Raw genomic sequence first — 22,710 nt, 5'->3', positions numbered from 1 at the left:
GTCAATGTTCAACAAACAAACTACGAGTCACCCACAGATATAGAGTTACAGAAATACCATACATCCTCCTAGTCCAAGACCACATATCAGGTTGGCACAAAAATAATTGTACTTTTTAATTCTCTACTTTGAAACAACATAGGATCTTTTCTGTTTGACTGCCAGCATTTCAAAAATTAAAGTTTATTGAAAATTTGGCACATTAATATACTATTCTAAGCTGAAATGCTGGAGTTATTTCACTTTTTCCAGAAAAATGTTTTTTAAAAGTTATAGAAGTTTAAAGTTTGATCATTTTCAACTGGATTTGGAAGCTGTCATTTTGTGTGTGACTCCACATTTTGTTGTCAGCATCCTGAAAATAGCATGTGCTGTCAATATTTGTACTCTATACATAGAAAACAAGTAAAAACACATCTTTTGTAGTTTGAAGCATTCAATATGCATTTAATGTGATAGCATAAACTTAAAAGATTCACCCAAAACATTAGTTAGCTGTTATTTTTAACGCCTTCACCTATAAGGCACACTCTTGACTTACAAGGTTCAACTATAAGTTGCAGCTACTTTTTTGATGTTGGAGAGCAAAGTTCAATTAGGAATCAGGCCAACATAGTTATCCCATTAAGTCCATGCATTTTAGAAACCATAGTTTATAATGTAAAATTTTATCCTTGATATTGCTAGTTGATTTGTTTATCATATTGAGACTTAATTGCCTCAATACTTTCCCTTTAGTAAAACACCTTGGTTGTGATGGTCTTGTTGTATAACCCTGATCCTCATCTTCACTTGACTGATCTTCATTAACTGATGAAGCACTGGGGCTAACAATTCTTACACAGGCGAAGTCATTACATAGCTCCTCCTCTTCTGTACCATCCATGGAATTTGAGATCCCGCACTTCAAAAATGATTTCATCACAAGTTCACTCAGTATTTCAGCTCATGAATCTATCACCCACTGGCAAACAGTCTTAAGGTCAGGGCATTTTAAGTGTCATTTCCTTATCACCATTAATCATCCATTCATTCTACTTGGCATGCATGTTCACCTTAGAAGTCTTGGTAGCTCCTTTAATCTATTTTTTATGCTGTCGATCAGATAAGCCCTGAACATATTCCATATAGCCCCTGGGCGCTTGAACCACACAGCATTTAACCAGTTCATTAATGCGGTTTCATATTCCCACCCTTCTCCTGAACATACACCACTATGCTCTTTGGAAACTTCCCTTATGGGAAAGTCTTTCTTTGAAAACAACAGCAGGGGTTCATACCATCAGCCATACAAGTCAAAATTGCACTGAAGTGAGCCTTGTCGCTCCTCGTAGTTTTTACCAAAATTGTGTTTTTCCCTTTAATGTCAACTGTCCAAGTTGTAACCATATTAAAAAAGTGGTGGGGTGGGTCTCTCATCCATATTACTGATTGCTTCAAAGGCAAGCTTGTGGCTCTTTTGTACATCTATTACATATATGTCGGCAGGTAATTTCTGTGCACTATGAGTCCTCTGTCTCAGTGTAAGATTGAGGCATTTCATAGACCTTGTACACCAGCCAAAGAATGCCTTAAAGTTAGATATACCAAGTTCTTTAGTCACTTGGAGAGCCTGCAATCTAATGATGTTTCTCGTGACGACAAATCCATTTGTGCATAATTCTGTCACCTAATTTCTCAAAATAGTCTCCATCTCCTCATTGGGACTAATTCCTATCCTAATTTTCTTTAACATATTGATGTCAACAGGTTTCATTTTCTCCTGTTTCAAGCACCAGTCCCTGACCAGTTTTTCTGAGACCCCAAATTCTTATTCTGCACCTTGATTTGAATGTGACATCGCATATTCAAACAACTTTCAACTTGAAACTGATATCATACGAATTCCTCTTTCTCTTCACGTTAACAAATGATAATGTAAATTTATGTAAACAGCCCATCTAATCAAGCTGATCTACAAGAAATTGCATTCTAGCCGTGACCACATTGACTAGTTTGTCCTTCTTTTATGAGGAAGATTTTACTGATGTTTCTGGCAGGTCGATCAACTGTACAAAGGCTCCCACATTGGTTCACTGAAAGTTTCAGCTCCTGTGCAGTGTTTATCAATCACCTCTGTTCATCTTATTAAAGGAGATTTGTATAATTGTAATCAATAGATTCTGCAAATTCAGTCAATAAATCATTGATATGCTCAATATATTTTATGCTAATGCAGCCAATAGATTATGTTAATATAGTTAATAGATTGTGCACTGCTCCATTTTAGAACAACAGCATAATTAGCTGCTGCTGTTGTTTAACCTCAAGTCTGCTCTAGTCGAGTAAACCTAGTATCAAAGACATTCTAGTCGGGATTATCTTGCTTTTTTCCTAAGGTACAAGGACCCCAGAACCACATTATCTAATGTGTTGTTTCCTAAGACTGTGCACAATGAGCTGGAGAGTTGATTGCTACTTCTAGCAGCTTGTGTGAACACGTAGAAGGTCACTCGTTGACAGCTCACTGTAGTTGTTGGGTTTTAGTGCTGATGGTGGTAGCAGTGGCAGTGTCAGTGGCCTTTTATTTCTTTTCTAAATAATAAATCTATTTTACTCTTTCTCTCTCTCTCCCCTGGGGACATTCTTTTCTTTTTTACTTTTTGTTAATTATGTGTGATTTAATGTTATTAAACCTGATAAAAGAAAGGTATGATATGTTGGTTGCTATTTATGCTCTCTCTCTCTCTCTCTCTCTCTCTCTCTCTCTCTCTCTCTCTCTCACACACATTATTATAACAGTCATGCTACTACAACAACCACATACAATGCACCTTCATGATTTCCACAGCTGCTATGGTCCATTACTACTACTATCTTTTATTGGGTCTGCTGCCTCCACTAATATCAATACTATACCACTAAGAACCACCACTATTGACTATCTCACCACCATTCTTTTGATATTGCAACTTCCTTGTCCTACTTACTACTCCTACTATCATCACCACTACTATTTTGTATGGTCAGCAAGGTTATAGTTAAGCTAGAGCCTGTTGAATTAGTTGACAAATGTTTTTTATGTGTTGAAAAAAAATGTTTAAAATATATTTTGTGACCAAAAGTAATCTACATATTTAACAAAATAGAATGGTGAAATACTTTGTGTGCATGGATTTAGATGTTTGCTGTAGAGAGCTATTAAGACTGGAACATATTTGTAGTGGTCGCCTGTTTACATAAATTAAATTGGGGAAATTTATTTACATGTTGAAATTATCTCCCCTTCTCTTTGAAAGTTGCCAGCAGTTGTTAGTTGTTTTTTGCACTAGGTTTTTGCTTTCTTCCTCCAGCTAAGAGAGAATTTTCAAATAATTGCCAAGTTTTTTTTATGTAAGCCAGCTATTTCAGCACAAGCAAACAAATACATGCATGCACAGCTATGGCTAGGTGGTTAGGAAACTCACTTTGTAACCATGTGGTTTGAGGTTCAGTCCCACTGAGCAGCACCTTGGGCAAATATCTTCTACTTTATAACCCTGCGCCAATCATTACCTTGTGAGTAAATCTTGTACAAGGAAACAGTGTGAAAGCCTACTCTGTGTGTGTGTGTGTGTGTGTTTGTCCACCCCACTGTTTGACAGACTATGTTGGTTTGTCTACGTTTCCATAAATTGATAGTTTGGTGAAAGAGACTAATGGTACCAAACTTCAAAAAATAAGTACTAGGGGTGATTTGTTCATCTAAAACTTTTCAAGTGCAGCCCCAACATGGCTGCAGTTCAAATATTTATATAGCACTCAATACAAATTTGTAAAGAAATGTATCAAGATAAAACAATGTAAATTACATAGTTCACTCATTGAGTTTAATACAAGTTTCATGGCATAAAATAAAATGTTTAAACATGATTTGGAAAGTAAATAAACTATTTCTGTTTCTATTAAGGTGTGTAACTCCTGTGTTACAGAAATTACTTCTTTTCAATAGATACAGCATTGAATCTAAAATGTTAATAGCAAAATGATAACAAAAAAACGGAAATACTAAAAAAATCTACTGGATTGAGAACTAACACAAACATAAGAGTAAACAATACATCATCAATTAGTCAAGGTGGAGGTGAACATATATGTTTTTTTCTTCATTGTTGAATCTGTGCAGATGATAACGTTCACTTAAATATTAACATGTATTCACTCTTTACCAACTATTGACTGAATATTCTCTGAATGAAAGGAACTACATTCTTTGAAGAACTACATGTTTTTAATGCATCTAACAGTATATATTTTGTAAACCATTTGCATTAAAAACCCAAGTGGCATATTTCAACAGTGTTTGGAAAACATTTTCAAAAATATTCCAGGTGTGAGAATACACCAAATTTGATATTTGGTTGTTTGAGAATTTGAAATAACATTAAAACAAAGGGAAAGTGCTACCATTTTTTATAAACTGAGTGCTACCAATTCCACTATAAACTAAGAAACTGTTTACATTATCAGTTTGCTGTTGAGTTTTAGTGTGCAAGAATGAATGTTTCAGCAACAGAAATTACATCAAGTTCATTGAAGGAAGAATAACAAGCTGTATTACATTCTTAAGTCTTTTCAAATCTGACACTACTGTATGGTTAGAAACATTCAGAGATACGTCCCCTGCAGGTAGTGTGTTACAGCCACCATCAATTGTCTCCAGTTGTGCTCTGCCGAGATGTTTCCCTGCTCATGTGCCTGGAGTGGGGTCAATGGATTGACACCTATCACAATTCCCAACCACCTTTTGGATGCTCTGCCTAGTGACATTGGCATTGACCCTCCTGACAAGATACAGGCTTCTATCCATGTCCATATGATTCATGGCATGTAGTCTCCTTTGCTCCCAGCCACTTAACCAAGATATTGCAGCTATCCCCTGCTTCAAATCTTCCAGCTCCGCCAACCAGGCCCTTTTCACCCTGGTTAGAACATCTATTTTATTCCTTTCTGAAGGCACAAAAACCATGCTCACTTTCAAACCAAATTCAGTAGCTGGTTCTCCTAGAATCCCTAGGTAGTGCTTTACTAACACCTCTGCTGCCCCTTTGGTTTGAACCTCTTTTTTGTCAGTGATCACTGATCCTACCCAGCCAAGCATGATGGACAACTCAGTTAGGATTTCGATGGAGTGAAGCCCCAATTTCAGGGCCAAATTCACCCCCTTCAGCACTAAGTCCAACTCAGCCTCGTTGATATGGTTGTAATTGTCAGCTTTTCAAAGCCAGTTCGCATCTTCCACTTTGATGCCTCCAATTTGCAGTACAACCCCTATCACTATGCTGCTAGCATCTTTCCATACAGTCCCATTCTCTAATTTGGGCATGTACCAGTTCCCTCTTACTGGGTCTTCTGGTCTTGTCTTCTCTAGGATCTCCTGCATTATCGCCACCATCTCCCAGTTTTCCCCTTCTGCTTGTCTCTTGATGTAGCTGCATGCTGTCCGCAACCATCCTGCAATTGGGTACTGTGCCATGAGCCTCCCACTTATCATGAATTGTTCCCTTCTGCTGAAACTGGTACCCAGTTCTAGGATCTCATCCCCCCCTCCCCTGTAATACCAATGAGCTTGTTCTATCTCTTTGAAGCTTGAGCCCCAGTGCGGCTCCTCCAACCATCAGCTCTGGTAGCTTTGCAATCAGCCCAAACTTCTTGAGGTGACTTACAACCTCTGTGGCAGACACTACGGACTTGTCTACCAAAATGTCATCTACATAGGAATTGGTGGCCCTTCCTATCCTGTCCACCTTTCCCAGGATAGACTCGAGCACTGTCACCATGATCTTCGGTGTAGAACTTAGCTTGAAACCCAGCTTAGTCAAACAGTATATCTGGCCTTTGTATCACATCAGCTGATACTGCCACAGTTTCTTGCCCACATAGAGCTGCAAATATTCCAACTTCAAGTCAACAATTGTTGCTGCCCTTGTCATCTGTCTTCACTCGCACAGTATCTCACCGCAGACATCAGTCGCCTCCTCTAGACTCTCTCTGGTAAAGCCGGACAGCATGGCCAGTCTCCAAACCTCCATGGCATATTTATCAACCTGTTCTCCTGTCCACTTGACCATTCCTAGCTTAGCAAACATGGCATACATCCTCTCCATATAAGCTTCCCTCAAGCGCTGCTAGATCTTCGCCATGCTCAGTTGGTCTTCCTCATTTATCTCGAGGTACAGCACCAGCATGCTTCCTTCCATGTACAGAGCCATAAGGCATGCTACATCACCGATGCCTTATAGCCTGACCACTACTTTGATCTTATGGATCCAGGCCACAACATCTCCTTCACCATAGAAAGGTCTAATGGTATCACTGCTAATCCTTATCTTCACTGCTATTATGTGGAAGGGGATAACAACAATAGAGAAATATACTTTTACATGATTGTCGAAATAGCTTGTTGTGTGAGGGAACTGCAATGCAGGGAAATCAGAAACAATTCGCCTACCTTCTTGTCATTTTGCTGTCCAGCTGTAACTCAATCCAAAACTCATGCCTGGCCTGCACACCTAATGATAGCAGTTGCTAGTGCTTGGCACTGTCAGCTCGCTCACCTCATATCCGTTTGTCATGAGCACTGAAGGCAAAAGACACTGATCCCTGGTCTTCCTTCCCTCTCTTCCTCTCTCACCCTTCCTGTTCTTGACGTCACAGTCCTTTCCTTGTGGCTCATCTCATCCCCACAGTAAATTAATATCACTTATTGAACTTTCTTAACTTGACACAAATGTCATTCAGGACTTATTTCCTGTTCCCTCACAAAATAGATATAATTTTGATGTTCATCAAAGCAAGGACTCAACGAACTTGGTCAAATTATTTAGTAACATTTGAAAATGAATTCCATTAAACATTTGAAGTACGTAACCAACTTAGAAAAGACATTGTCATGAAAATGATTTGATATAAAAACAAACAGTTTATACCAGAAAATATTCAAGAGGGAATCCTTGAGAAAATACAATGAAGGAGGCAAGAGGCTGTACATGAAGGTATGGCTTATTGTTTCAATAAAATCTTGTTCAGCATGTCAAAAATTTGACTTTCCTCAAACTCCAAGTAGCAGCTGGCTTGTTAGTAAAACTTGAGAAAGAATTCATTTTGATTTGGCATGTGCAAAAGATATTGGAAACATTATTCTTGACTTATTTTTCTCTGGTTTAAGTGTTTCTTTTGTTCAGACAGGAGTGTTGAGGCAGTAAAGTGCAACTTAGATGAAATATTCTCAGAATTTAGTGCCTCAAATAATATTCTAGTCTTAGATAAGGGTACTGAATTTGTCACCTTAAAACAATTCCTTAATTCAGTTCTTAGCAATGAAAAAAAAATTATTGAGACATTATTCACCCCGAATTGAATGGTGCTACAGAAATCTAAGAGTTTGCTAAACGTTCACTATAGAGGACAGTCTCTCAACTTAACCCCCTAGAATACAACAGGAGTGGGGATGGGGCACACACTGTAAAATTTACTGCATTTTTAACTTTGAGAAAAAATGTACTTTTTACAGTCTGTTCACTACCTTACAAAAACTATATCAGCTAAGCAAATGACCTTCTCTGAATGCATTAAAAACGCTATAACATAATCTGAACACTATTTCAGAAAATTATCACTGTTCTCGTTGAATATATAAAGACTAATTTAGCTGACACAAAATGAATAAAGCAAGGTAAATTTGCCTCTTCAGTTATCGAGAATTACATTTGAGAAAAGACTCATACACTTCAATATCCATTCTTAAACATAAGATCAGAAATTCAACAAAAATTTTAAATATCTAGATCAGATTAAAAGAGGATCATGATATGAAATTAATGAAACTCAACTAAATCTAAAAACTCAACATAAAATATTAACTATAGCCTCTTCACAAACTGCAGGAGTGGCTCTCTTCATGATATATTATGCATCATGCAGTTAAAGAAAAGAGATCATTGAAATTAGTCATTACTCATTTTATCCCATTTAAGGCATGTTTTGAAACTTGAAAATGATCATTAGTGTGGGGAAAAAATTCACTTGGAATCCAGCAGAGAAAAGAATATTGATTGTAAACACCAAAAACTATCCTGATAGTCAAAATTGAAAAAAATTCTTGAAAAAAATTCTTGAAAAATTCTTGAAAAAAAAAGTACCTGTCACCTGAGTGTTTCAAACTCTCTCATCTTCAACAACCACTGTGCTGACCAATTTTCACTCTCAAATATGATGTAATACTACAAAATGGTGATGCAATTCTTGCTTTGTAATGGTTTTCAACAGGTTAGGAGAAAACAAGAAATCAGAAATTACTCATTTTGTCCCACCCACTATTCACTATGCTTATAATATAAGTGATGGCAATGTATGTATGTGTATAAATCTGTGTATGATGCATATATGCAAAGGAGAGGTGTATTAAGAGTAGGTACTTCTATTTGCTATAATTCCATTGAAAGCAAATTTACAAAAGAAAAAGAAAAAATATCCCAAACTCCAATCAACCTCTGTTGTGAGACTTACTACCTCTGTTCAAAAGTGAAAAGTTGATTGGTTACTTGGCTATTTATTGACTTTACTTTCAGTTTTTTTTTTTTTTTGTCTGCCCTACTTAAGGAAGGTCTTCCACCTTTCATCATTGATTGTGTCTAACAATGAGGGTTTTGTTACTCCCCTTATATGCTAAATTTCTGATAAACACTGTTAGAGGGATGGTAGGGGTAGTTTCTCATGTACCCCCTCCTTTTTCTCTCTTTTTTGTCATTGCTTCGTTTTTCTTCGATTTTTCTTATTTTCTCTTTCTTTCTTCCCTATATTTCTCCCTCTCTTCCTCTCATTGCCTTGCCTGGTATTTTCTCTTACTATTATCATTCCCTTTCCTTTCCGTCTCTGTTATTTTATCAATAAGTGTCATTATAAAATTTTCTCTCTCCCTCCCTATTCCCTTTCTCTAAAATATACTGTTCCATTTACGTTTTTCTTCCTTCCTTACTAACTATCTCTTTCTTACACAACACACTTTGAATCCCAATCTTTTTTTTCTCTCCTTGACATCCTCCCCCCATCTTTTCCCTTTCCATTCTAAGTCTTATCTCTCCATTTCTTTCAAAGCTCAAAATGTTCCGCACATGTGCACATACACACTCGCTTCACTGTTCATTCAGTTTTTCTGCTCAAATCCGCCAACTCCCCTGTATCATTAGATTCCGACACAGAGTCTGCCATTTTCTATATAAATGCGCACGCATACATACGTGTGTTCAATGCTACTAAGAGGAGACACTTGAAAATATCATGCAACTTTTCAAGAGTCTCTTCATATGAGCCGTACTTGGGTGTGTGTGTGTGTGAATTATATGTATGTATTAATATCATTCACGGGCACAATCGCTGGATCTTTTCCTTTTGAACGGCAGTTTTCAACACAATTTCTCGTTAACTAAACACTTTTAAACTTCATATACTGGTAGAATGTGTCAAAATAAAACATTTTTTTCTCTTGGCTTTCTTGAGAAAATTGTAATTTGTAAGTTTAACGTAGTTTAATTTTTCAAATTTTAACCAATCAGTCGCCTCTATTTAGCTAAAATCATTTGCTGCGTATAAAACTGAGACAACATCCTGTCACTAACCCTAACCCTAAATTTTAGCCTTTCGTTTTTTTTTCTTAATTGTTAAATTAATTTAATTGTTATGCATGTGTCTAAAATTATTCGTTTTGTTTTTGTTTTGAGATACACGTGTATTGTTTAAACTATTTTCCATTGCTTAAGAAAAAAAAAAACAAAAGGCTAAAACGAAAGCAATGGAAAATAATTTAAACAATTAACAAACAAAATAATTCTATAATTTTATACACAGGCTTTCCGTACGTAAACATAACAGTGACAGGATGTTGTCTCAGTTTTAGACGCAGCAAATGATTTTAGCTAAATAGAGGCGATTGATTGGTTAAAATTTGAAAAATTAAACTACGTTAAACTTACAAATTACAATTTTCTCAAGAAAGCCAAGAGAAAAAAATGTTTTATTTTGACACATTCTACCAGAGTACGAAGTTTAAAAGTGTTTAGTTAACTAGAAATTGTGTTGAAAACTGCCATTCAAAAGGAAAAGATCCCAATAGCTTTTCACAAAAAAAGAATTTGAGTGTGTGTGTAGTTTTGTTTACTATACAACACCAAACATAAGAAAAAAATATCTATGCATTCACTGAAGAAATCAAATGAGACTATAAAGCATGTCCAGAGTTAAGTTACAGCCTGCCTAATATCACATACCACAAGGAGGCGAGCTAGCAGAAACGTTAGCACGCCAGGTGAACTGCGTAGCTGTATTTCGTCTGCCTTTTACGTTCTGAGTTCAAATTCCGCCGAGGTCGACTTTGCCTTTTATCCTTTCGGGGCCGATAAATTAAGTACCAATTGCGTACTAGGGTCGATCTAATCGACTGGCCCCCCTCCCCAATAATTTCGGGCCTCATGCCTAAAGTAGAAAATATCACATACCGAGACCCCCATCTCTTGCTTTATTGAGGTAACAATGTCAAATTCATTTTAAAATTTAGAGTTGTCCTCCCTGTTTTATGTAGATTTCGTCCATGATCCAATGTTACTATCTCCCGAATAGAGATAGAATTTACAGAGTACAAGGGCAATTAGATGGTGGTGATAGAGACTGGAAGCTCTAACCATAAATGTGGTTAAGTAGTAGCGATAGTATTAACCCTTTTGCATTCAAACTGCTCTAGCAAATATAATATTTATTCACATTGTTTTGGATTAATCATGTATCATCTCAGCTTCGAGATTTTGGTGATATGATTGTTTATGACATTGTAGGGTTGGTGTGAGAGGCTGGGTTTGGCAGAATATTTGGACCGGATATGGCCAGTTTATATGTGAAAGGGTTAAGGCATACTGGAATACAATGGTTGCTCAATGGTGGGGATAAAGTCTGTTTTCTGGATTGAAACTCATGAGTGGTTAAAGTTTTGGAGAGTAATATCTCATCCTGAAATTATTTGGGGGTTTGTAAATACCTCTTAAATCTTTATAATTTAAACTGACCATATCTGGCACAAATATTCCACGTTTTGTGTTCAAACTAGCCAGATTCAGTCTCTCACACCTACTCTATAATGTCGCCCTAAAAATAAACAATTGCATCATCGGAATCTTAAAGTTATAAGATAATGACTGATTAATTTGAATCAATGTGAACAAATAAGTATTACATGTGACAGAGTTATCTGAATGCTAAAGTCCCTCAAGAAGCCAATATTAAGCTGAAAATCTCCCGATTCTACCCCCTCACTACCACACTACCACTGCATGCACCATCATTGCCAGATGCAGTTGTTGTTGCCATCAAATGCAGCTGTTGTCATTTTCACAACCTCCACTTCTTTAATTCTCTCTTTTTCTCATCACCAAAAACAACTTCCCATAATGCACTGCACATTCTTGCTACTTTATTAAGTAAATAAAATAGGAATATGTTTGTATTAGGTACACACACCACACACACACACACAAATATGGCTGTGCGTTTACAAAGTTTTCCTCCCAATCATGTAGTTTCAGGTTTAATTCCACTGTGTGGATTCTTTGGCTGGTACATCCTCAACAATAGACTCTGGCTCACCAATGCATTGTGAGTGGATTCTTATATGGAAATTGTATGCATATGCAAACATATGCACACTCACACACAGTTTATATGCTAGCCCAGTAGTTCCCAAACCTTGCACCACGGCAAACTGGTGCGCTGCAAGATGTAATTAGGTGCACCTTGAAAAAATAAGATTATACAAACCGAAATTCACTAGAATTCATATATAAATGTCAAAGTGGCAAAAAACTAAATTCTAAGAGGTGGTTGTGTCATTCAGTTCATGTAGGCTAATTATGGTATGACAATGTTATTCAATTTTGAATCTGAAATTTCATAAGGATAAGAACTAACTCAGCATGAATCTATTCTCGAAATTATCATCTTATGAACATATACAGTGCACGACTATGTTTTAGTTTATTTCAGTCGTAGCCTCAGCAGTTTTCATTTCAATAATAAATGTGAAAAATAAACTTTTGAACTAAAATATACCATGTTGATCTAAATCTTTTAATACATCCTCATGTATTGCAGCTGTATTCCACTTTTTTTCATTCATATAGTGGCAAGAATTTTCATCTTTCCAATTAATTTTGAAAGACTTCTCAAAAGAGTCTGATATTATGTGATACACTGCCACTTTTCATATCTCACTGGCCACTTGTCTCAGTCTCAGTTTGATTCTATTAGAAATCTGTGCTCTTTCTGCAAGACAATTCATATTAACAGACTAAATTACCCATAAAATGGGAAAGTTTATTAAGAGGAAACATGACGATTATGAATCTGAAAGTGAATGTTTGTCAAAAGCAAATAAGTTTAGTGATAATAGTGCAAAAGCTCAATCCAATCATAAATATTGCAATAGCTATTTAAAATTTGGGTTTCATTGGACTGGAAATGAGCATCAACTTCTGCTGTGTGTTGTTTGTGGTGAAAAGATGCCTAATGATGGCATGTTGTCCAGCAAGTTGAAAAGACAGTTTAATATTAAACACTCACATCTTCAACGTAAAGATATGAATTATTTCCAAAGACTGTTAGAATAGCAATCTAAACAAAGAAACTATTTTGAAAAAATGTATGAATGCTTTTATAAAGGCTAAAGTCGTGCCTATTGAGATTGCCAAAATGATTGCACTACAAATGAAATCACATACTTTAGCTGAGTCAATTATCTTACCTGCTTATAGAAAGACGGTTAAAACCACGATAGGTGCTGACACCTAGCAAGAAATAAGCAAGATTCTGCTCTCAAATAATACAATCCATAGAAGAATTATGGATTTATCAGCTAATACAGAGGAAAATGTACAGAACAAACTTCAGAACTCAGAATTTGCTCTACAGGTTGACGAATCAACTGATATTAGCAACAAAGCACAATTATTTAAATTTATTCACTTTATTGATGGTAACCAAATCATAAATTCTTTTGTTCTTTTGTTGTGAAGAAATGCCACTCACTACAAGAGGTCAAAATATTTTTGATATTTTATCTGCCTATCTTGGAAAATGGAATTTATCATGGAATTCATGTGTTGGAATATGTACTGATGGAGCACCATCTATGGTAGGCTTTATTTGCTCATACAACAGCAAAATCCTAATGTTATATGTACTCGTTGATTCTTACATAGGGTGGCACTAGTTTCAAAGACAATACCAGTTGATTTACAGCAAGTAGTAAACCAAGTTGTTGAAATGGTTAATTAATTTAAAAGTAGGTCATTGAAGTGTCGCTTATTTGAACAAATTTGTGTTGATAAGGATTCCCAACACAAGCACTTACTTTTACACACAAAAGTCAGGTAGCTCTCAAAAGGTAAGGTGCTACATTGCATACATGAACTTCAGAATTGCATGCATTTTTAAAGAAGAAAAACATGAACATCTCTTGGAATATCTACAACATGAATTTTGGGTTTCCATGCTGAAATATCTAACAGATATTTGCACAGCTTAACAATATCAACACAAGTGTGCAAGGTAGACTTGAAAACATTCTCCCTTCTACAGATAAGCTGGTTTCATTTAAAAAGCAAGTTGTAATTTGGAAAAGTAGAGCTGAAGGTGGTAACTTCAAAATGTTTCCCTTAAAATGTAAAGGCTGCATAAAAGAAATGACTCCTATTGTATTTGAACATTTTACAAATCTGGAAGGAAAAATAAACTTTTATTTTCCATCATTGAACAGAGAAGAATATGATTGGTTTTGAAATCTCTCTATATATAAACGGCAGTTTGTCTGTCTGTGTGTCTGTCAGGTTGTACCCTCACCCTGACCACGGCTTTCAACCGATTCTGATGAAACTTGACACACACATAGCCCAATGTCATAATTCAAAACTAACGCAGTGAAAATTTTGAAAAGTTCCCTCAGTTTTGAAAAGAATCGATAAATTCGATATGGGGTCGAGAATCTCAGCTTTTTATATGCAACATTTTCTGTTGTAGTTTTCGCAACTTGCTATCGATTTTCACCAAACTCATGGTGAAGCTTAATGTTACCCTAAGAAACTTAATTCTGACGTTAGTTTTCCATGCAATACCTTACCATCAGAAAAAATCGATAAAATCATGCCATTTTGGGAAATCGCGTTTTCGCCCAAAGGGACAGCTAGGAACATCGTATACACAGAAGACATTGCAACCTACACATGCACCTTCGTTCCCTAGAGGGAAAGGACTAGATTGGGATTAGTCGTTGCCTACTAGGGGCTCTTACATACCCGGGCAACGCCAGGCTATGCTGCTAGTCTTTTCATAAAATTCCATCTAATATTGGTCTGAAAATTTGTAAAGAAGAGGAATTGACATCTATATCCAATGATCGCAGACTTAAAATCATGTATGCTGTGCTGAGTTACCTATTGATGCATTTTGGATTGCTATTATAGGAGAATACCCCTCAGTAGCAAAAAAGCTTTATCCATTTTGATGCAGTTTTCCTCATATTTATGTGAGTTGGGAATTTCAACCCTCAATAGCATCAAATCCAAACAAAGAGTGAGGCTCCATTGCATCAAAGAAGAAATGAGGGTTTGTCTTTCTCAAATATGCCCCAATATTGAAAACATTTCCAAAAAACATCAAGCGCATGTTTCTCATTGATAATTTTGCTTCTTATATTGAATAAAGAGTAAGTAGTGCAATTTTTCTGTATTTTTAATAGTTTAATAATTTTTCTGATTTTTAATAGTTTTTATAGTTTATGCTACGCTAATATGGATAAAACCCCTTTTGAATCAATTACAGAATTGTACAAAGTGTGCCGAAATATTTTGACTTCTTGCTTTGTAAGATGCACTATGAGCAAAAAAAGTTTGGGAACCATTGTGCTTAATGGTTTGGGTGTCAGCATCATGATCGCAAGATTGTAGTTTCGATTCCTGGACCGGGCAACACGTTGTGTTCTTGAGCAAAACACTTCATTTCATGTTGCTCCAGTCCACACAGCTGTCAAAAATGAGTAATGCTGCAATGGACTGGTGTCCTATCCAGCTGAGGTACACATATGCCATTGAAACTAGGAAACCGGGCCCATGAACCTGGCTAGGCTTTAAAAGGGCAAAAATTTTTTTGCAAATTCTCACTATATATATATATATATATATATATATATATATATATGTATACATACATACATATTTACATCTAATATAGGATAAAAATTTTATCAATGGCCAGCATATTAAAAAATACCTTTAAAGGTTAAATTTATAAACAAGGGCAAAAGAAAAAAATTTCTAATGCCAAATATGCCGAAACTAGACACATCGACCATAACCATATAATTCATCACTATAAGCACGTATATCGAAGAAAGCCGATACACGTACTTATAGTGATGAATTATATGGTTATGAATGATGTGTCTAGTTTCGGCTTATTTGGCATTAGAAATTTTTTTCTTTTGCCCTTGTTTATAAGTTATACATACATATATACACAAACACACACATATATATACATATACAAATATGTATATAAATACTTATTGAAAGTAATAGAAAGGAAACAAATATATATAGATACATACTCTTTTTTTCAGTACAGATCATAATTACCTTATTATTTCATTTCATTACCTATCTATGTAAACACAGTTTTGTCTTCCACATTGTATGTTTATAGAAAAAAACTTAAGATCCCTTTGCTTGATCCAACTCTCCCTCTTTCACACTCATTTATTATAGTAATTCATTCGTTTTTCTAATTTTGTCACAGTTTGGCTGACTGAAAACTCTTGGTAATAGCTCTAGTTAAGAATACAAATGCCCAATTCTATCTCATTATTATCATCAATATTCTCTCACACCAGCAGCCTGAGTTTTTACCGTTTTGCGGTCCACTATTCTATCTCATTATCAGAATTACTACTTTTTCACCCCAGCACATGGCAATGTTAAACCCATTCATCCAGTTATGTTGCCCTAAATTCCAAAATTCTATCTCCTTGTGTTCTGTCTTCGACCAGCCTACGTTCTTCTATAGAGGGTTAGTAGAGTTTGACGTCCTGGGAGAAACCCTAGGCTTTGACGAAGATCAACTGGCCAGCCTGTTCCAAAGAACATTCGGTCCAGGGCCTATGGATAATTACCAAAAGTCCCTGGCCTGGCAATGTTACAGAGGAACTTTACCAGTTCGAGATAAGCTCTTTAGACATGGGTGTGCACCTTCGCCGGTTTGTGCAAGATGCGAGCGGGACAGGGAAACTGTCCTTCAATCGATTGTGCAATGCCCCAAGGTGACTGAACTCTGGGCTTATGTTGAACACCTGCTGTCACATTCAAGAAGAGTACAACTGTCGAGTGAATCTGTAATAAAGATCTTTCCGACAACCTCCCTGAATAGGGAGAAACGAGCCTGTTTTCTCTTGGTAGTTGCTGTGGCGAAAGAGGTAGTATGGAAGACGAGAGTGAAAGGAATTGCAACAGGCATGTTCATCTCCAGTCTCGAGCTAATCGACTTTTTCGTTTTCCACATGAAACGGAAAATAAGGCTGAAGAAGAAATGCCTGTCGCAAGGTGTGTTTCGTAAAGGATGGAAGTATAAAGCAAGTATGTTGCGAGTGAAAGAACCTGTTTAATCAAGAATATAAAAAAGAAGAAAGCAAAGTCTTCAGTGTGAGTATGTGGTTTGTGGGGTCAACCGTGTCCTCCGCTTCATTTTCTGTAAATCACTCATTCTCATTTAATGGTATGTATTTTAATTGTTTGTTTATTCATACGTTTCGCCTCATTCCATACCCTGACCCCAATGTTTGTTTTGTCTGTCCTTATATGGGGGTGGGGGCTCTTCTCAACCTTATGGTGAATAAAGAAATACTCTCTCTTTCTCTTTCTCTCTCTCTCTCTATTTTGATAACCACTTGCTTCTACCAACACCTTACCTCTGCTGCCCCACCCCATATAAACTAGCTCATTCAGATTCCCCTACCATTTTAACACCTCCCCAAATGGAGTAGAAAACCAGAAGATGTTCAGATAAGCAACCTTGTTTTTCCCTCAGTACACATCTAAACCTCTTTTTTCAGTACAGATCATAATTACCTATTATTTCATTTCATTATTCTATCTATTTCATTATCTATCTATCTAAACACAGTTTCGTCTTCCAAGATGTATGTTTAGAGACAAAAAAACTTAAGATCTCTTCACTTGATCCAACTCTCCCTCTTTCTCCCTCTCTTTCACGCTCATTTATTAATTCATTTATCTAATTTTGTCACAGTTTGGCTGACCAAAAACTTTTGTTTATAGCTCTAGTTAAGAATACAAATGCCCAATTCTATCTCATTGTTACCATCGATATTCTCTCACACCGGAAGCCTGAGTTTTTGCTGTTTCACAGTGTGCCCACCAGTACCAGAAATGTCTATCCTTTGACCTCTACTGGATGTTTCTCCAATGAACACCTCCAAAAGCTTAATGTTCCCCGAACCCTACTTAGGATTATCTTCTATGTAATGTAGTGATTATGTAACGCATAAAAATTATGGTGTAGTGTATGCAGGTTGAAGGTTATTGTATGTTTGAGTTCTGCCACCTGCAAGCATTCTTTTCAAGTGCATGACACTGCTCTCCCCACCCCAGGGTCACATGGGCCCACACCTTCCATGCCCTCAGGGTTGGCACACTTAATGTTGACACACTGAAAGGTAGGTCTGGTGAGATTGTTGAGATGCTTGAAAGGAGACGTGTATAGATTTGTGCTGCATCCAAGAAGTAAGGTGCAGAGGAAGTTCTGCTAGGTTCCTCACAGGCAAAGAACACAGGAACAAGATTTTCTGGCCAGGGAACACTGACAGGGTTGGGGCGTGGGTATACTTCTTGCGGAGAAACGGGTTGATAAGGTAAGCGAGGTAGTCAAAGTCTGTGATAGAATACTTAAGATTAGATTAGTGCTACAATATGGGTTAGCAACCATTATCTCGGCTTATGCTCCTCAGCCAGATTACCTTGTTGACAAATGACAGGGACCTTCTCTTTGTGGCTGGCGACTTCAATGAGCATGTTGGACAACATGCAGGGGGCTTCCATGGCGTACATGGAGGCTATGGTTTTGGCTCCCACAATGAGGAGGGAACCAGGCTGCTGGAGTTCTGTGATGCAAATGATCTTATAGTTTGTACAGTCACCTATTCACCTACCGAACTGGTGGACACACTAGTCAAATTGATTACCTCCTTGCCAGGAAACGGGAAAGCTGGCTATTTATAAATACCAAAACCTTCCCAGGTGAAGAATGCACCCCACAACGTAGATCAGTAGTTAGCAACTTCAGTATCAGGGCTAAATGGATGACCAGCATGGAGAAGAAGGGTCTGGAAACTTAAAGATCCTGCAAATGGACAGAGATTTAGAGACTTATTACTCAAAGCTTTTGATTAAATAGAGGGGGATATAGCATCACATGATGTAGAAGACAACCTATTCAGGGTCACTGACCTGATCTGTGGATGGTGCAAGTCCCCTCTCAACCCAAGGTAACATGGTGGTGAAACAATAGTTGACAGGGCCATTAGGGAAAAGAAACAGGCATGGAAGAACTGGAAGAATAGTAGTAATAGGGAATTGTATCAGACTGCCAGAAGGGAAGCTAGGAGACAGGTTTATTTAGCCAAAAGGGAAGCAGATAAGAAAAAATTTGCCAATGTTCTGCGTCGTGAGGACCAAAGACTTAAAGTGTTTCATGTTGCAAGACAGTGTGTGAGAGAGAATCATGATGTCATAGGAGAGAAATGTGTCTGCATGGATGATGGCTCACTTGCATTTAATGAGGCTGGAAAGAGAGAGACTTAGAGACTCCATGATGAAAAATTGCTGAATGAAGAGAATGACAGGGAGAAAGAGAGCCTGCCAAATATCAACCCAACAGAGGGACCAGCTATCTGAATTGAGAGTACCTTGGTAGATAAAGCAATTAAGAGTATGAAGACAGGGAAAGACTCTGGCTATCAGGAATCACTGCAGTGATTCTTAAAATATCTGGTGATGTCGGTTTTTAGTCTAGTCACCCATATAGTCAATCAGGTGATACATGGTGATACATACCCAATGACTGGTGTAGCAGCACCATAGTCGACTGCTACAAAGGTGAAGGTGATGCACTAGATACGAATAATTACAGAGGTATCAAGTTGTTGGATAAGGTGATAGGATCAAAGCTCAACTAATTAGGGAGAAAGTCAGTTCAGACGAGAAGCACCACTGATGCTATATTTCTGGTAAGACATCTGCAGGAGAAATACCTAGCTTTCGTTGACATGGGGAAAGGCTTTGACAGGGTCCCCCCAATCCCTTATCTGGTGGTTAGTGCAGAAACTAGGGATAGATGAGTGGTTAATGAGAGCTGCACAAGCCATGTACAGGAATGCTTGTCAGTAAGGTAAGGGTTGGCAATGAGTACAATGAAGAATTCCAGGTAGGAGTAGGGATCCACCAAGGATCAGTCCTCAGCCCCCTCTTACTCATCATAGTCCTTCAGGCAATAACAGAGAAATTCAAGACAGGATGCCTCTGGGAGCTTCTCTATGTTGATGACCTTGCTCTAATAGCTGAGTCACTGTCAGAACTAGAGAAGTTTCAGGTGTGGAAGCAAGGTCTAGAATCAAAGGGCCTTAGAATCAATCTAGCAAAAACTAAAGTCTTAATAAGTAGGAAGGCAGACAAACCACAAATCCCTTCAGTAGATGGCCCTACTCAATCTGTAGAAAAGACATAAGTAGAAATTTCATAAGATGTACCCAGTGTAAGCTATGGACACATAAGAGGTGCAGCAATATCAAAGGAAGACTAACTGGGAAAATAGTTTTTGTTTGTTGCAAATGTTCAGGGGCAATAAACACTGAAAATGTGCAGAAAACAGCTTCTGTCACATTCCTGGAGGAAAAACTACAAGTAGTTGATAGCTTCTGTTACCTAGGTGAGCAAGTCAGTAGCAGGGGTGAATGCTCTGAAAGTGTAGCTGCTAGAATAAGAATAACCTGGGAAAAGTTCAGAGAGCTCCTACCTCTGCTGGTGACAAAGGGCCTTTCACTCAGAGTAAAAGGTAGATGGTGTGATGCCTGTGTGTGAACCGCCATACTACTTGGCAGTGAAACATGGGTTGTGACTGCTGAGGACATGCGTAAGCTTGCAAGGAATGAAGCTAGTATACTCCGCTGAATGTGTAATGTCAGTGTTCATACACAACAGAGTGTAAGCGCCCTGAGAGAAAAGTCCGACAAAAGAAGCATCAGATGTGGTGTGCAAGAGAGACAAATGCACTGGTATGGTCATGTGTTGTGTATTGATGAGGACAGCTGTGTGAAAAAGTGTCACACCCTAGCAGTATAGGGAACCCATGGAAGAGATAGACCCAGGAAGACCTGAGATGAGGTAGTGAAGCTCGACATTCAAACATTGGGCCTCACCAAGGCAATGGCAAGTGACTGAGACCTTTGGAGATATGCTGTGCTTGAGAAGACCCCAACAAGCCAAGTGAGACTGTAACTATAACCTATGCCAGTGCAGCATAACCAGTCCACTTAATAGTACCCTTCAGTGATTGGGCAATAAACTGCGCTTGTGAAGACCTGTTGAGGCAAGTGAAGTCATTGTTGTGGCCAATGACAGTAACACCTGATTGGCATGTAAAGAAGCACCATTCAAGCATGGTTGATACCAGTGCCGCCTGACTGGTCCCATATTGGCACGTAAAAAGCACCATTTAAGCATGGGCATTGCGTGCTACCTGACTGGCACCTGTGCCAGTGGCACGTAAAAAGCACCATTCAAGAGTGGTTGATGCTAGTGCCACCTGACTGGCCCTCGTGCTCGCGGGCATATGGCGTAGTGGTTAAGAGCGTGGGTTACTAACGTCAAGATTCCAAGTTTGATTCCAGGCAGTGACCTGAATAATAAATAAGAACAACAACAACAACATCGAAAAATACCTTAGGAATGAGAACCCAGGTTCGAAATTTCCCCAAGATAACCTGATAAAGACTGGAGGGTATATCAGTTAACAAACAAGATGATGGCATTTATAATTTATTGTTGTTTCAATCAAATACAGTTTATTTTAGTCTAACTGTTAATTTCTAAGCTTTTCACAATAGTGAATTTTGACAGATTTTGTGTAGGCTTGTGACTACTGGATGTATGTCATTGATAAGCCACAAGAAGGGTGAAATGTGTCTGGCATTCCCATGAGTCACTGCTGGGATGATACTCATCTCAGTCTGGTCTATGGTGAGATTTTCTCTTAGACAAAAACCACATCACATCATGCCTGTCAATGGTATGTATTACATTAAATATGATAAACTGATGATGTTTATAATTTAATGCTGTTTCAATTGCATACACCAAGTATATGAGTGTGTGTCTGTCTGTCTTTCTATATATGTGTGTGTGTGTGATAATTTACAAAATAATTCTTATTGCACCTTTTATAAACCGTTGTACTGTTCCACAAGTTCACTTGTCTAATGATTGGTTACATGAAATTCAAATTAACAGTTTGTGAGGATTTTCAGCTTCAGTAAAAACAATGTATGTGTATGTGTGCACGGTATTTAAATAGTTGTGGCTTTTCAACTTTAGCAGGATGTGTGTTCCTTCTGCTACACAGAGGCTGTGTTTCTTTAATCTATTCCTACCTAACTTTGATCTCTCAAGAACCATCTTTTTGTTGCTGAAATTAATGTTGTCTCCCACTTTCCGTTTCTGGTTTCCTAATTTTGTGATATTTCTTTTGTCAGCATACTTTAATAATGGCTTGTAACTATAAAATCTTTGCTTATAGTGGCTTTGGCTTCATATACAACTGACTTAACATTGCTTGCTTGATCTGGATTTCTGCAAAAAGGGTCTTGAATAGTCTGTTTGGGGTTGGGTGGGGTGGGGTTTCAGACTGCAATGATGGCCAACTTTCATTAAATGTCTATTAAAGAATATTTTATATCTATTACCTTCATAGAAATGCTTATTTTGTAGGACCAAAAACTTTTTCTGCATTAGTTATAACATTTAAAAAGAAAAGCATGGTGAACCATATTAATAATTTCCTAGATCTAATTTAAGAGTACATTCATACATATACATGTGTGTGTGTTTGGGGACACACACACACTCGCACACACATGATGGTATATTAGGAGCTTTCTGATTGTTTTTTTTTTTCTTTTTCAAGCTGTGCTGTTATTGTTGCTACTGTGTGTTTGTTTATATGTTGTTGCTTTATTTTTGTTTACATATACATAAACAATTGAAATAAACTTTTACATCAATATCCTAACATTGTTGTTGTTGTCTATTCCAGCTGAACCAGGCCAACAATGAAGAAGTTATAGATATTGATGAAACACATGACAATTTGGTAATTATTTACTTTTATTTCTTTTATTCTTTTAGGGTTTGGGCAGCACTCATGATTCTTGTTTACTGCACCTCCCTCAGTTGGGTGGGTCAGGTGGGGATTGGATTTAAGCTAACTGTGACTCAGAGATTAATTCAATATATATAAAGTGGCTGGTGTTAGGAACGGCATCCAGCCTTATAGAAACCTAACCAAAAATAAAACATACAAATGAGATATGGT

Source organism: Octopus sinensis, linkage group LG4 (genome assembly GCF_006345805.1).
Source record: "Octopus sinensis linkage group LG4, ASM634580v1, whole genome shotgun sequence".
Lineage (NCBI taxonomy): Eukaryota > Metazoa > Mollusca > Cephalopoda > Octopoda > Octopodidae > Octopus > Octopus sinensis.
This window is presented reverse-complemented; position numbering follows the sequence as displayed.